Source organism: Camelina sativa, chromosome 11 (genome assembly GCF_030686135.1).
Source record: "Camelina sativa cultivar CO46 ecotype springtype chromosome 11, ASM3068613v1".
Lineage (NCBI taxonomy): Eukaryota > Viridiplantae > Streptophyta > Magnoliopsida > Brassicales > Brassicaceae > Camelina > Camelina sativa.
In genome coordinates this window covers 41,026,018-41,039,456 of record NC_141890.1, presented here as the reverse complement: position 1 = coordinate 41,039,456, position 13,439 = coordinate 41,026,018, and the positions used below count along the sequence as shown (strand labels likewise).

General features: G+C 32.7%; 2 long non-coding RNA genes across 7 annotated transcripts; one reads left to right on the top strand and one right to left on the bottom strand.

The window, feature by feature from the left end:
- Positions 1–2,974: 2,974 nt before the first annotated feature.
- Positions 2,975–5,099, bottom strand: LOC104725599 (mitotic spindle checkpoint protein BUBR1). Of its 5 annotated transcripts, none has more exons than XR_015571484.1 (10): positions 4,904–5,093; positions 4,732–4,781; positions 4,598–4,639; positions 4,396–4,465; positions 4,248–4,308; positions 3,988–4,149; positions 3,829–3,911; positions 3,668–3,754; positions 3,400–3,574; positions 2,975–3,318 (listed from the first exon to the last, which is right to left on the bottom strand). It is a non-coding gene; the product is annotated as a mitotic spindle checkpoint protein BUBR1 (long non-coding RNA). The 5 variants fall into 5 exon arrangements; XR_015571485.1 differs by having other exon boundaries at positions 2,975–3,264; XR_757937.3 differs by having other exon boundaries at positions 2,975–3,574; positions 4,904–5,099.
- A 2,310-nt stretch (positions 5,100–7,409) lies between these two features.
- LOC104725598 (uncharacterized) lies at positions 7,410–9,395 on the top strand. Of its 2 annotated transcripts, XR_757935.3 has the most exons (8): positions 7,410–7,563; positions 7,794–7,836; positions 7,972–8,109; positions 8,261–8,341; positions 8,450–8,483; positions 8,636–8,700; positions 8,817–8,889; positions 9,052–9,395. It is a non-coding gene; the product is annotated as an uncharacterized LOC104725598 (long non-coding RNA). The 2 variants fall into 2 exon arrangements; XR_757934.2 differs by lacking the exon at positions 9,052–9,395 and having other exon boundaries at positions 7,412–7,563; positions 8,817–8,995.
- The last annotated feature ends 4,044 nt before the right edge of the window (positions 9,396–13,439 follow it).

Here is a 13,439-nt window from a genome sequence, read left to right as displayed (position 1 = left end):
AGACAAGTTATAACTATATATATTCTTCTTCGACATTTTGATATAAACCAACCATAATAGGCCACGTCAGCTTATGTTCAACAACTAATTTACACGTATGAATTAGTAGAGCCACCTGAGAGGAAGTGTGGGTCTGTAAAATCTATAAAAGCTTGTTTGCATATGATTCATTGTTAGCAAACTGATCGAATTCTCTTAGTATTTTTGCCCCCTGTGTCTTGCCATCAATAGCTGTATAAAGTACTATTATTTTTTCATTCAATTATTCTGGGTGAACTGATTGACATATCTGACTATTTTGTTCTAAAAAAAAGTTTGTATAATCTTTACAATTATGAACAGGAAAACAAGAAAAATAGCAAGAGACGGTCCGTAGTGATTTATCTATACTATTAAAGCAGAAGTACTTATTAGACTCAAATTGGACCATGACTTTGTTTTGGTACGTTTTTCATTACAAATGATTAGAGAATCACTTAATTTAATTAAAGTAACCTATAGTTACGATTTATCTAAATGACTATTATACCCCTTGCTCGACCACTTAATTACGACCGGGTCAGGACGCGGATCCTCTTTAACCCGGAAATAGAAGAAAAAAAACTCGCGGATCTGTTTGTACTCCAGGTTTATAATATTCGGATCATGTATGTTGTTTGGTTCAAGAGTAATTATTTTTGTCGCCAAACAGAGGTATAATCCCTATAAATAAGGAAATTGGTATCGAGTATTTAATGGCTTCAGTAATATCAAATATTAACTACTACCATACTTAATCTCTATAATTATCACGAATATTAATAATAACGAGAAATCTTTAATACTTATGGATTGTGACTTTGTTGCTTCCAAAATAATCAATAAATTAAATACGAAATTGTATATATACGTAAACTTATTTGATTTGCTTTTATATCGTGAGATATTTACGAAAACAACAAATCAACTTAATACAATTAAATAAAAACAAATCATCATTTAGTTTAGATTTTTCAATATTTCCTTAACGAAATTATAGTAATTAATTATGATTAGTATAGATGGAAAGAATAAAAAACGCAGAAATTATATATATGTAAAGTTGTAAACTAATTTATAGCAAATCTGTATTGTATATCCCACATCGACTAAATATTTCGGAATATGGTTCATAATCACTATAAATATATGACTAATATGTTTTGAGTAGAAATGAGCAAGAAGCTTGATTTATCAGGTATCCAAATTTAACAGTTTAATTTAGTTCTATATTTGAGCATATTTAAACTTTTAAAAAGTAAACATATTATAGTATATTTACGTTTTTTAAAAAAGTTTAAGAGATTATAAATATTTAAATTTTTATAGAATGTTTAAATTATTATAAATATTTGAACTCCATTGAAATTTTAAAATATTATAATATATTTAAGTCTATAAAATATTTAAGTAATATTAATATTTTTAAACTTAAAATTTTTAAAATATAAAAAAAGTTTGAGTTAAACCCATTAAAACATGTATTTTTATCAAACTATAAATTAAATTGGTTTTTTTCAATTTTGCTGAGATTTGATATATCAAATATTAACTTTTAAATGATAACCTAAATATATTTAATCTCACTATAAATACAATGGTTTCCTAACCATTGAAATATCTCACACTAAAATTAAACATGCAACTTCTCCTCTTTCGACGACAAACCAAAATAAAGAAAAACTCATCCTCTTACAAACTATCCGATATTGCGGTGTGTCTATCCTCTTACAAAACTACTATCCGATATTGCGGAGTGTCTATTCTCTTACAAAACGACTATCCAATATTGCAGTATGCCTGTTTCCGTGAAAAGCTACATTTTACAAACTAATTACTCTATTAGGATTTCTAATGTACTGTATAACCCCAAATATACAAATAAACAATATATAAACAAAGAAAATAAGTCAAAATAAAAAAACTACATTACAAAAATACAAATTACAAGAAAAAGTAACTAACAAAATATATAATTTCGTGCTGTAGCACGGGGTATCACCTAGTTTTAGTATTATATATATATGTGTATATATATATTTTTTTTTTGTTCGACAATAGTATCAGCATTTACATTTCCATGGTTCCTTTCCTATATCAAAGGTTAACCGATAATTATTAGAACGATAATATCATGGTTTGAGAGCACATAGAATATGATGTTTTAACACAGTAACGCCTAATTATTTCAAACATATATAGTTACATTTACGGATTTACCGTCGACACCGACAAATACTAGACAAAGATTACCGACATCGACCTATTTATTAGCTTGCAATAATGGCAGTTCTAAAAAAACGAATAATGCAATTCTATAAATGTGAAAAAAAAAAAAAAAAAAAAAAAAAAACAGAGATCACACCTTCAAATATAACATTATTTATAACACTCCACTCAAGTTTTAACTAAAAAAGATTTAAGCAATCTTTACAACGTACGTGTAACTTAACACGCTGGTCTACACAAACCCAAAACACATATGTTTTTGTTCGTTGGGATTAATTTCTTGTGACAAATACAGTTCTTAAGATCTACCCAATCTCTCATCTGAACCTCACGAGCCATCACTAGAAAAATGTTCTGTATAGTTACAATTTAATTTGTAAGTATTGCATATTATTCGTAGCAAAAAAATATTTGTTACTATTTTACTACAAATTTAATTAGTAATTATTTGGTCATAGCAAATTTCATCTCCATCACTAATTGTGGTAATTTGCTACCAATTAGATACTAGTTAATTAGTAGCAAATAGCTACTATTTGTGACTTATGTCTTTGCAATTTGCCACAAAAAGTAATGAACAAAAATGTAGCAAATAGATACAACTGCTACTAGCTCTCTATATAACAAATTTACGATTATGGTTAAATTGTATTTATACAAATTATTAATATTTTTAGTAATTATTTTTAAATTATGAATAGTATTTTACTTTTGGAATGAAATAATATTAAAATAAAAATACTATATTTATTATTATGAAACCATCATTTAAAAAAAAACTGTATTACAAAATAAAATTAAAAACATAATTAAAAATAAGTAGATGAATACACTATCCTTCCTCTTTGATAACTGATACTCACTATCACTCCCACCCCCAAAGAAAATTGCAAGCGTGAGTTTAATAAACTAAGTCCAGTTGCATCCACTATAGGAAACTGTAATCTCTTTAGAATACTCAAACCAATTTTCATACATCTAATCCTCGCCAATAGAGAAGCTCAACCAATTATCCACCTTGAAGCAAGATTTGAATCATCCTCGTGAGTTCCCTCTTAGAACCATCAAGGTCTTAGAGAATATGTTAGCCAAGCTCAATTTATGTGTGGCCAAACATAATTCCTGAGCTACCAACAAATCTACTGTCCATACCTGAGTTGTAAACTAGCAGCAACACAATCTTGTGATATTTTTTCAAACCACGGATATAAGCTCAAATCTCAAAGCAGAAGATCGTGTGGAGATGAATGTCCAATATCATCATCATCGTAGGAAGCTGTTGGGTGGGAAATGTCTTAAAGGGTTCTGTCGAAGCAGCTCTGTTTCTCTGCAGTTTTTTGAAGGAAACGTTGTCAGATACTATAAGTCATGAAATAATAATATATGTTTGATGATACTAGAGAAGCTTTTTTTTGCTTACTTTTTTATCTCACGGCCATCATTAAGGGGCAGAGCGTTTGATGATGATGAGATAGTTTCATCACTCTTCTTCTTATCTCCGCCCTCTCTGCATTTCATAATCAAGTTAATGATGGAAACATGTCTTGTTCCAAAGAAACATTCAAAAATTGTCAAACTTACTTTGTGCATTCTTCTTCACCGACAAAAACCTCAAAGGTTGAAGCAGAGGCTGCTGCAGTTCTCACTATGGGTTTCTGAGGTACCTGTGAGGTTATAAACGCAGTAAGCTATCCATTTAAAGAGATAGAAAGTTTTGTTTAGGATGGTAGAGGTCAAAACCTTGAATGATGCCCATTTTCTAGGTAAAGAATTTTTTTCTTTGTTCCTCCAAGCATGAGCCAACTACCAAACTCTGGCTTTGACTTGTCTGATTCTGGTTGACTCCCTGATGTAGTGTCTGAAACTGCATCTATGTAGATAGGAAAAGGTGACTTGGATGATCTGCAAAAGACAAAGGGTTTACCATAGTGGGTTGAGTAGAACAAATGCGGATAATGAAGAACAACGCAAAGATACACAAAATCAATCAAATTGCTTACTGATTCGGTTTTAGTTTTTTGGCTTGTGTGTTAGAACTTCCTAACGCCTGCCTTCCTGCATCTGCAGAAACATTCTCATGTATGTAAGAGAGCTTATCCAAAATCAAAACATTACAGTGATTAACAAAGTCAAGTTAATGTGACTCACTATTATCTCCCCTGGACAATAGAGTGCCAAAGCTTCTTGACGGTAAGTCATTATTATTCTCCTTTGGTTCCTGCTTGTAATTTCATATCCAGAATGAAAAAAAAAAAAACTGATTTCCTCTACAATCGTAAACACAAACATATATATGATTACTCAATCAACATAAGAAAATCATATAGAACTATAATCTGATTATACCCACTTTGGCCTCGTTTTTCACTTTCTTCTTTGTCATGTGAGTGGCCTTCCATATAAAGTAAGCGGATTGACTTAGTGAGGGTACGAAAAAATCAAAGAAGGAAAAACAAAAGTGAGTGGTTAACCAGAGAAACAAACCTCTGCCATTTGCCTCTGTACTTCTTCATCCTCTGTAAATCAACATAACCCTAGATAGAGAGGGAGATCAATTATGAGAGCCCAGAAAGAACTTATTTGACACTTTCTGATCCCTAGAACAGGGTAACGAAGCCAAAAGTGAAAGGAGTGAGGAACAAGAGGCGAGACTTACCTTTACCGATGTTTGCGGCGGCGACATGACGTGATGGACGGCGACATGATACCACAATCCTCTGTTTGCTTCCGATTCCATGAATTCTCGTCGGACAGAGGGATCGCCGTGATGCGAGAAAGAGAGAGAGATACACGGGCTCGCTCTCCGTTTAGATAATTAGGTCAATGAGTTTTTTTTATTTTTTCTTAGTGTTGAGGTGAAACGAGTAATATTTAACAAATTTTATATTTAACTTTTAAACTCAATATTTAACATCGTTTCTATTTTGTGATACTAACAAAATATTTCATATCATTTATTAAGTGATGCTAAAATTAACGACACATAGTAACGACGTCTGTTGTGGGTAATGACACTACAATATGGTGTGTCACAAATTATGTAACAATTTTACTACAAAATGTTTTGGTAACTATATGTCACTATATATCTCTATTTACCCACACAATAGCTACAAATTAAATTACTTCATATATTGTCACTAATGTGTCACATTTTGTAGCTATATTTTGCTACAATTATTTCAGTAACATTTACCCGTAACTATTTGAACAGTTTTTACTAGTGCATATCTACTTTTCATTTTTTTTTTCCTTATGAACCTCACGAGCACATAGGATTGCACTCAAATCCCAATAAGCAGCGTAAGCGTAACTGACCTTAAGAGATTGAATTACTAGTTTAATGTGATTTCAACACCCTAACTATAAATAATATTGCCACCAAGCAAATCTCTACTTTTATCTTCTTATACTAGTATACTTAGGACAAGGAGTGACAAGTTTTGTTTTTTTTTTGAGGTCCGTTAGTTTTATGAGGTTTGACATGTTCTTAGAGAAGGAATGACAAGTGCATCCTTCTTCCACATCATTATTGAATAACAACCAATGATAATACACCACTTCAGTTTATATCATTCAAACCCTTGAATTTGATGCCAATTGTCACATGAGAGAGGGTGGGTAAGGGTGACCCATACCTATTTTCTATGAAATTCTATTTGCATGCGATTTAGTTATTACTTATTGTTGTGAAACTGATTGGAATCTCTTAATTTCTCCCCACGGCCCCACGTCTTGCCATCACTATCATATACAGTATAACTGTTTATATTATTTATCTTCCATTCAATCATTTTTATTTTTGTATCTAAATGCTACAAAATAAAATAAAAATTCAAAGCAACCAACCAACAATTTGCACAATATTAGGCTATATTACAATAAAAATCACATAAACGAAATACTTGGAACTGTTTTGTTATACTTTCAGATTCTACTCGAAACCTAGGGAATTTAGACCAAGCTCTAGTTTTCTGATCAGTTATGTGTCCCTCTAACAAACCTTGCAAACTAAAGATGAAACGAAAATTATGTCTTTTCATTGGAAATTACTAGTATGAGAACTTTCTCTCTCTAGTGAACAAGTACAACCATGTGGGTCAAATGACGCTGGTCAATTTTTAAAATTAGTTGAATTTTTAGAAAAAAAAATCAAATTGATCTTTGTAAAATAACACAATTGATACTTATAATTTTTTTAATAACATAATTGATCTCTTAAGTTTTGTTTTTGACCCTGATTAACTGATTTACTACCTCTGCCAGTACTCTCGCTTTAGCTCATCCATATGTAAAGCATGCAAGTTCCTGTCCAAGTCATACTAAAAAGATATAATAATTTTTTTTGACAACCTTAAAAATATAAATCTCTCAACTCACGGTAGTGCCTGTCTGATAGACATCACATGACTATCGGGACCTCAACTTATAAGGCGTCAAATCTATATAATTACTTGCTTAACAATTTCAAGAACCACTAGAAAGCCAAAGTAATCTACACTAATTGTAATATGGTATATATAAAACAAAAAGGCCTATATATACAAACACTTCACAAAATTTCACATGAGAAATTAACACAAACATAAACAGAACAAACATCGCAATATCAATCGTCGGAAACCAAAACCTCTCACTATTTTTCTGAATCACTCAAAGATGCATATATATATATATGTATATATTTTTAAGGATACATATCAAACGGTAACGTGTGGGAAACACAACCCAGTACCGCTGTTCCGATAAGCGAATAATTATGTTTTCATCTTAGCCTTCACGAATATAACGTCGACCATATATAACAAGAGTGGTCCATAATTTGGGGTGAAAACAAAGATTGGTAATTATCGTTAAAGATAAATCACAATAATTCAAATAGAGAACCATATATAAACAAGAAAGAATTACTCAAATGTTATCAAAAAGTTGGTTTATTACTCATATTTATAAATCTTTTAAATATTACTCAAATATTTAGTGTTTAATTACAATTTATCCATTAGATTTAGTTTTTCAATTTTAAAAAAAAAAATAAAAAAAAATACACGTAGCAAATTACAATACACCTCGTTTTTGTTTGACCACGTCACTGAAGACTTTTTTTTTCAGAATCAATCGACAGTTGTTGTTTATATCAAAGAGAGGTAACTGAAAAGGTTCTACTGTTCATAACCCAAAAAAAAAAAAACTGGGAGATCCGACGGCGACGGACCCAGGTAGTCCAGAATCGCCGGTGGAGGTGAGCAAGACTCATCTGATCCCGCCTTTGAAATCAGATACAGCCGTGAGAGTCAGAGTTACAGCTACCATCAGGTACTTATTTATATATGCAATTTTCTCTCTAGTTTTTCTTTTTTTTTTTTTTGTCTCAAAACTTAGTTTTATTGTCTTGGTTATGATTTTCGTCTTGCTTTGTTTTCAGCGGGTTTCCTTGTACATGTATCTGAATCAGCTGATCAGTTTACAAATGGTTTTATCTGGTTTTTTTTTTTGTTCATTCTTAGTTAGGGTGAAATTAAATGATGTTGGGTTTTATTTTGCAGGCTTGACTTGGTCACCGTTTAATCTCGGTTCTGATTTTGTAAGGTCGTTAATTGTCTCTTAATATTTCTTTTGATTTAGCTTTTCGTTGGTTCTTTTTCTTTAATATGATATCTTCTTGTTATGTGATTTCAGGTTGGTTAAGAGTTAACTTTTTCTGTTTGCTTCAACTGTTTTCAGGTTCATCCATCTCAATGTAGCTACTTGGCACACGAACTCATTGTTTGGTATCAGGGACAAGAAGTTTCAATGGTTTCTGGATTAGGTGAAGGCACATCCCGTAGAGCTCATTGCCAGCTAGGTTCTCCCATTACAAAGGTAACTCCGGTTATTGTGTGTTAAAGACTGTGTTTGATATCTTACTCTCTGTCGTGAAGCTTATTGATCACATACTGACCTGTTTTTCACTACTGTTTCTTCAACTTGTATCACTCACTCTTTGGTTTGGTCTTACAAATTCTCGTTGCAGGTTATTCTTAATATTCATCCTACTGGATTGTAAATTCCTGTTTGAGCTTTCCGGTCTCCACATGCGCGCTACTATAACAATGTAAGTGACTTTTGTTTTCTTTTCTTTTTTGCTCTACCACTTAGTTTATTTTTGAATTTGTTGTCATCTTTCTTTGTCCTAAAGCACGATACTATTGCTTATTTGCAGGTCTTCCATGGCTGTAATGACCAAACTGATATTGGTATGTTTATAATTGCAATCACTAATGATTAGTGTATAAACGATTAAACCCTTGTTTGTTTTCATGATTACAACTTGGTCCCTTCAATTAAAAAATATTTTAAATTCATCCCTTTTTTTTTTTTATTTTGGTATGTTTCTATTTGCGTATAGACGACGTAACGGTAACATGCTGCTGAATGGCTAAGGGATTTCTCATCAGCCACGAACATGATTAGGTTAGTCTGACTCTTATTTATCATTTTTCTTGATTAACTTGGTTCCCTTTAGCTGATATTTTAAATGTGCTTTTGACTAATCTAATCAGATTTTCTTTTTTTCTTTGCTGTTACAGGTGCATTTATCAGTTCTAGATGCTCATAGTGAGTCTTCCTTGAACAATATTGTGGAGGGTTCAAGAACTGTTGGTAAACAAGTCAATGTACTTTTAGTGTTTTAGCATCATGTTTTAGTCTTTACAACATAAATTTTTAAACACAGTTTGGTTATGAGTTGGCTTTTTCTGTTTGGTTACATATTTTAAGTGCATTAATATGGTGTCCATATGACATGATGTCCATAACACTCAGGCCCATGAGTGTTGGAGCTTGTTGGAGCTCATTGCCATCTAAGCTTTGCCATGAACATGCTTCTATCATCATATGCTCTAAGGAAGATGATGACCATTACGATAATGACTTTTCCAGTGGATCGTCTGCTTACGAAGAGTTTCTTGACCAGAATCAGATTTAAAATAGAATTCAAAATTTTTGTTTCCTATAAATTTTGTAAAGCATTGCACATTATTATTATACCATCACGTTTACACTCTTTAAAGATAGTTCGTGACTATGCTCAGTTCGAGATGAATTGTACTTGGGTATGTAAAACATTGATTTGTCTATTTTCAAAGTTATGGCTGATTTACGGTTAAGTTACGATTTAGTTATATACTTCACACGGTTGAGTTATGAGATATTAGTATGTATTCTTCTTTTTTTCATGTGTCTTTTGTTCTGTCAGATTCCTAATAAATTATCTAATTAAAACGTCTCTCCATATCACAAAAAGTGTTGTTGGAGAATCGCAAAAAATCACTAATTATGTGCCTGCTCAGATCGATACATAGTAAATACATAAAGTTAGCTTTTCTCACAATATATTATTCAAATTAATTAAAAAATTTGAATTCGAATTGCGAATAAAAGTATTTCTCAAACAATTGACTGATATGGCTGAGTTATCGACATAAACAGGTGACTTATGAAATATTTGTAAATTAGAATTCTTATAACTCAAAATTAAAATATAGAATGAAAAATGAATATTACAATCATTATAAGCAATAAAAAGTAATAATTATAGACAAAGATTGATTTTTACACAGTCTGATCAAAATGTGTAAAACATTCAAAACATGACATTTAGGGGTTAGGGTTAGGGTTAGGGTTTGAGGTGTAGAGTTCATATTTCCAACATTATGGGTTTTAATATAACAGTTTGGTTTTGGTTATATTGTGTTTGGTTTAAGGTGGTAATTTGAATATACTAATATGATAACCATTTGAAAATTTAAAAATTTTTGAAATTATTTTTCGGTTATTTCCGGTTATGTTAGATGAATATATAACCATAAATAATTCAAATGTTATCCAAATTAGGTCGATTAACTTAATATAACCGATAGCAAGCCGAACATAACCGTAATTAACCGAAAATAATGGAAAAAATAGTTTCCGGTTTAGTTCGGTTTGGTCGGTTATTTAGTCAATCTAATTTGAGGGTTGGCGGAGTTATAGTTTATGACGACTGAGTTATAGTTTATGACGGCTGAGTTATCGTTTAGGGTCTTCTCAATAATATGAAAACGTATTCTTCTTTCTTTCCTGGGTCTTTTGTTCTTTCAGATTCCTAATAAGTATTAAAACGTCTCTCGATGTCACAAAAAGTGTTGTTAGGGAAGCGCGAAAAATCACTAATTCTGTGCCTACTCAAATCCACACGCATAATAAATTCATAAAGTGAGTTTTTTATCACAAGATATTATTGCAAATAATTAAATAATTATTATTCGAATTTAGAATTTTATTTTTCAAAAAGTATTTCTCCAACATTTGAATATTAAAATTATTATAACTCAAAAATTAAATTTAGAATGGAAATATGATTATTACTATCATTAAAACCAATAAAAAAGGATATTTATAGACTTAGAGGGATTTTTACACATTCTAATTTGAGGGTTGGCTGAGTTATCGTTATTCACGACTGAGTTATGTAAATAATTAAGATAAAGTGATGGCTGAGTTATCAAATATTGTGGTTGACTTATCGAACTTTATGGTTGAGTTATCATTCCGTAATGGCTGAGATATCGAAATAACGACTGATTTATATTAATATGAAGGTACAACATAAACGAAAAAAAAACACAAAATCATAGTTCGTAGTTCATAGTTCATATAGAAGACGACACGAAAGTACAATGAAAATCACTTTTTGAAACCAATGTCATCTGAGCGAAATTCTTCAAACATATTGACCAAATCATTCCAAACTATGCTAGTCAGCATCTCGGGTTTATTGCCACCACTCGCCCATATCCTCTTGAGAGCACGCATCCGGGATCTGAATAACGTTCTAGCCACCAAATTAAACTGCGTCCAGACCGTTAAAGTGTGCTTTGGATCCCACGTGTATTTACGCTACAATTAAAGGAAATAAACGATAAGAGTATAGAATAATATCAATATGGTGGTTTGTTTTAGTGATCTTACCGCGAGGAGTAGAAACCACCGTCTCTTAAAGTGGAAGGGAATCAAGCGGTACGTCGGCCACACATGGTGCCAGTTGTGTTGAAGTATTCCTCCAATCGCGATAGAGAGAACGTGAAGGAACTTGAACCAGGTAACAATGGTTTTGTCAACCCAGGAACCCACACCAGGGTTTAGAACCAGAATATTCTCCAGACCAGTGGCGCAAATGATCGCTTCGACATCTCTAAAAAACTATCCATCGATATGAGGAACAACTTCCATGTCGATAGGAAAATGTAACAGATAGGCAGATCTGTGATTTAGGAGTAGATAAAGAGAAACGAAGAATGAGATGAAAGAGAGTCAGACATATGAATGAGGAGAATATAAAGGAAAAACAATAGGAAAACAAAAGCTCGCGTCTATTATTAGGTTAATTGATGGTTTTCCGCCAAAATATCGCTTTTCGGCTAAGTTATAATCATTACGGGAAAACGAAAGGTCATGTGACGGCTGAGTTATAGTGAGTTATGGCTGAGTTATCACAAGAAACAATCTGAAAGTAAATGGATGATATATATGACTTTACGACTGAGTTATAATATTTACTGGAAAACGAAAGGTCATGTGACGGCTGAGTTATAGTGAGTTATGGCTGAGTTATCACAAGAAACAATCTGAAAGTAAATGGATGATATATATGACTTTACGGCTGAGTTATAATATTTACGGGAAAACGAAAGGTCATGTGACAGCTGAGTTATAGTGAGTTATGGCTGAGTTATCACAAGAAACAATTTGAAAGTAAATGAATGATATATATGACTTTACGGCTGAGTTATAATATTTACGGGAAAACGAAAGGTCTCGTCGATTCATGTGACAGTTGAGTTATAGTGATTTATAAATCCTTAATGGCTGATGTATCGGAGTCGTCGAAAAAATCAAATCGGCTTGAAAATTCATCGTCTTCTTCTTCACTGCTTGGCCGAATCATACTTCCTCTAGCTCCACTAGTTTCTGTAGACTCTTTCGCCGAAAACTATACACAGAGACGTAGCTGATTGGTTTTCCATATCCCCAAAAACATTGCAACTGTCGATCATTGGAGACAAAAACTGGTGGAGTATCATGCGCCATTAGTTTCAGTGCCTTGTTCGAGAACATGTAGCTCAACTTTAGCTCATGGCTAAACGCGTCCAATCCGTAGTCTTCAAGAACAAGCTCCACAAGCTTGTCGTGTGTCGTGCCACCATCGATCTGCACAACTATACACCCTCTATCGTCAGTGTTAAATACATATCTCTGTTTCTTTACCCAATTACCGGAAACAATTAGTACCGGAACTGGATCCATGAAAGAAAATGAAGAACAAGGTGAAGAAGAAGTAGAAAGAACTAGGTGAAGAAGAAAAGTGAAGAAGAAGTATAAGAACAAGGTGAAGAAGAAGGTAAATAGTTCACTTATTTACCAGTTGAAGAACAAGAGTCAAACGACGTTTCATATTTCCGGAAGAAAAAAAAAGATGACATAGAATGCTGACATGGATGTTACGTCCGACGTGGCAAGTCAGCCATCAAACAATTAATAACTCAGTCTATATATAACTCAGCCATCAAACAAATTATAACTCAGTCACAACATGAAAAACATTACAGTAATTAAAAAGCAAAAAAAATTGCTGCCAAATTCAGCCGTTTCATCAACTGAAAATATGTACGTATCGTTTAATAAGTCAGCCGTAACTGAATAACATTCTAGTAATTAATCTTTTGCTACTAAGTCAACCGTCGAATGGCTGAGTTGTACGATAAGTCAGTCTATCACGGCTGAGTTGTACGATAACTCAGCCAGTCGGAAAATGGTAACTCAGCCGTGTCGTAGTGATAACTCAGCCGTGTCGTAGTGATAACTCAGCCAAAATTTTAACAACTCAACCATCGGGTGAAAACTCAGTCGTAAGGACGGCTGAGTTAAAGCGTAACTCAGCCAGATTTTGATAAGTCAGTTGTAACGCTTGACTGAGTTATGCTCTAACTCAGCCAGATTTTGTTAAGTCAGCCGTAACGCTTGGCTGAGTTATGCTCTAACTCAGCCGTCCGCTCTTACTCAAATGTTTTTTCCATAACTCAGCCGAAATATACCTGTAACTCAGCCGCAACATACCTTTGTAACGCGTTATGGCTGAGTTATTGTTACACGTCAGTGTTTTTGACACGGCG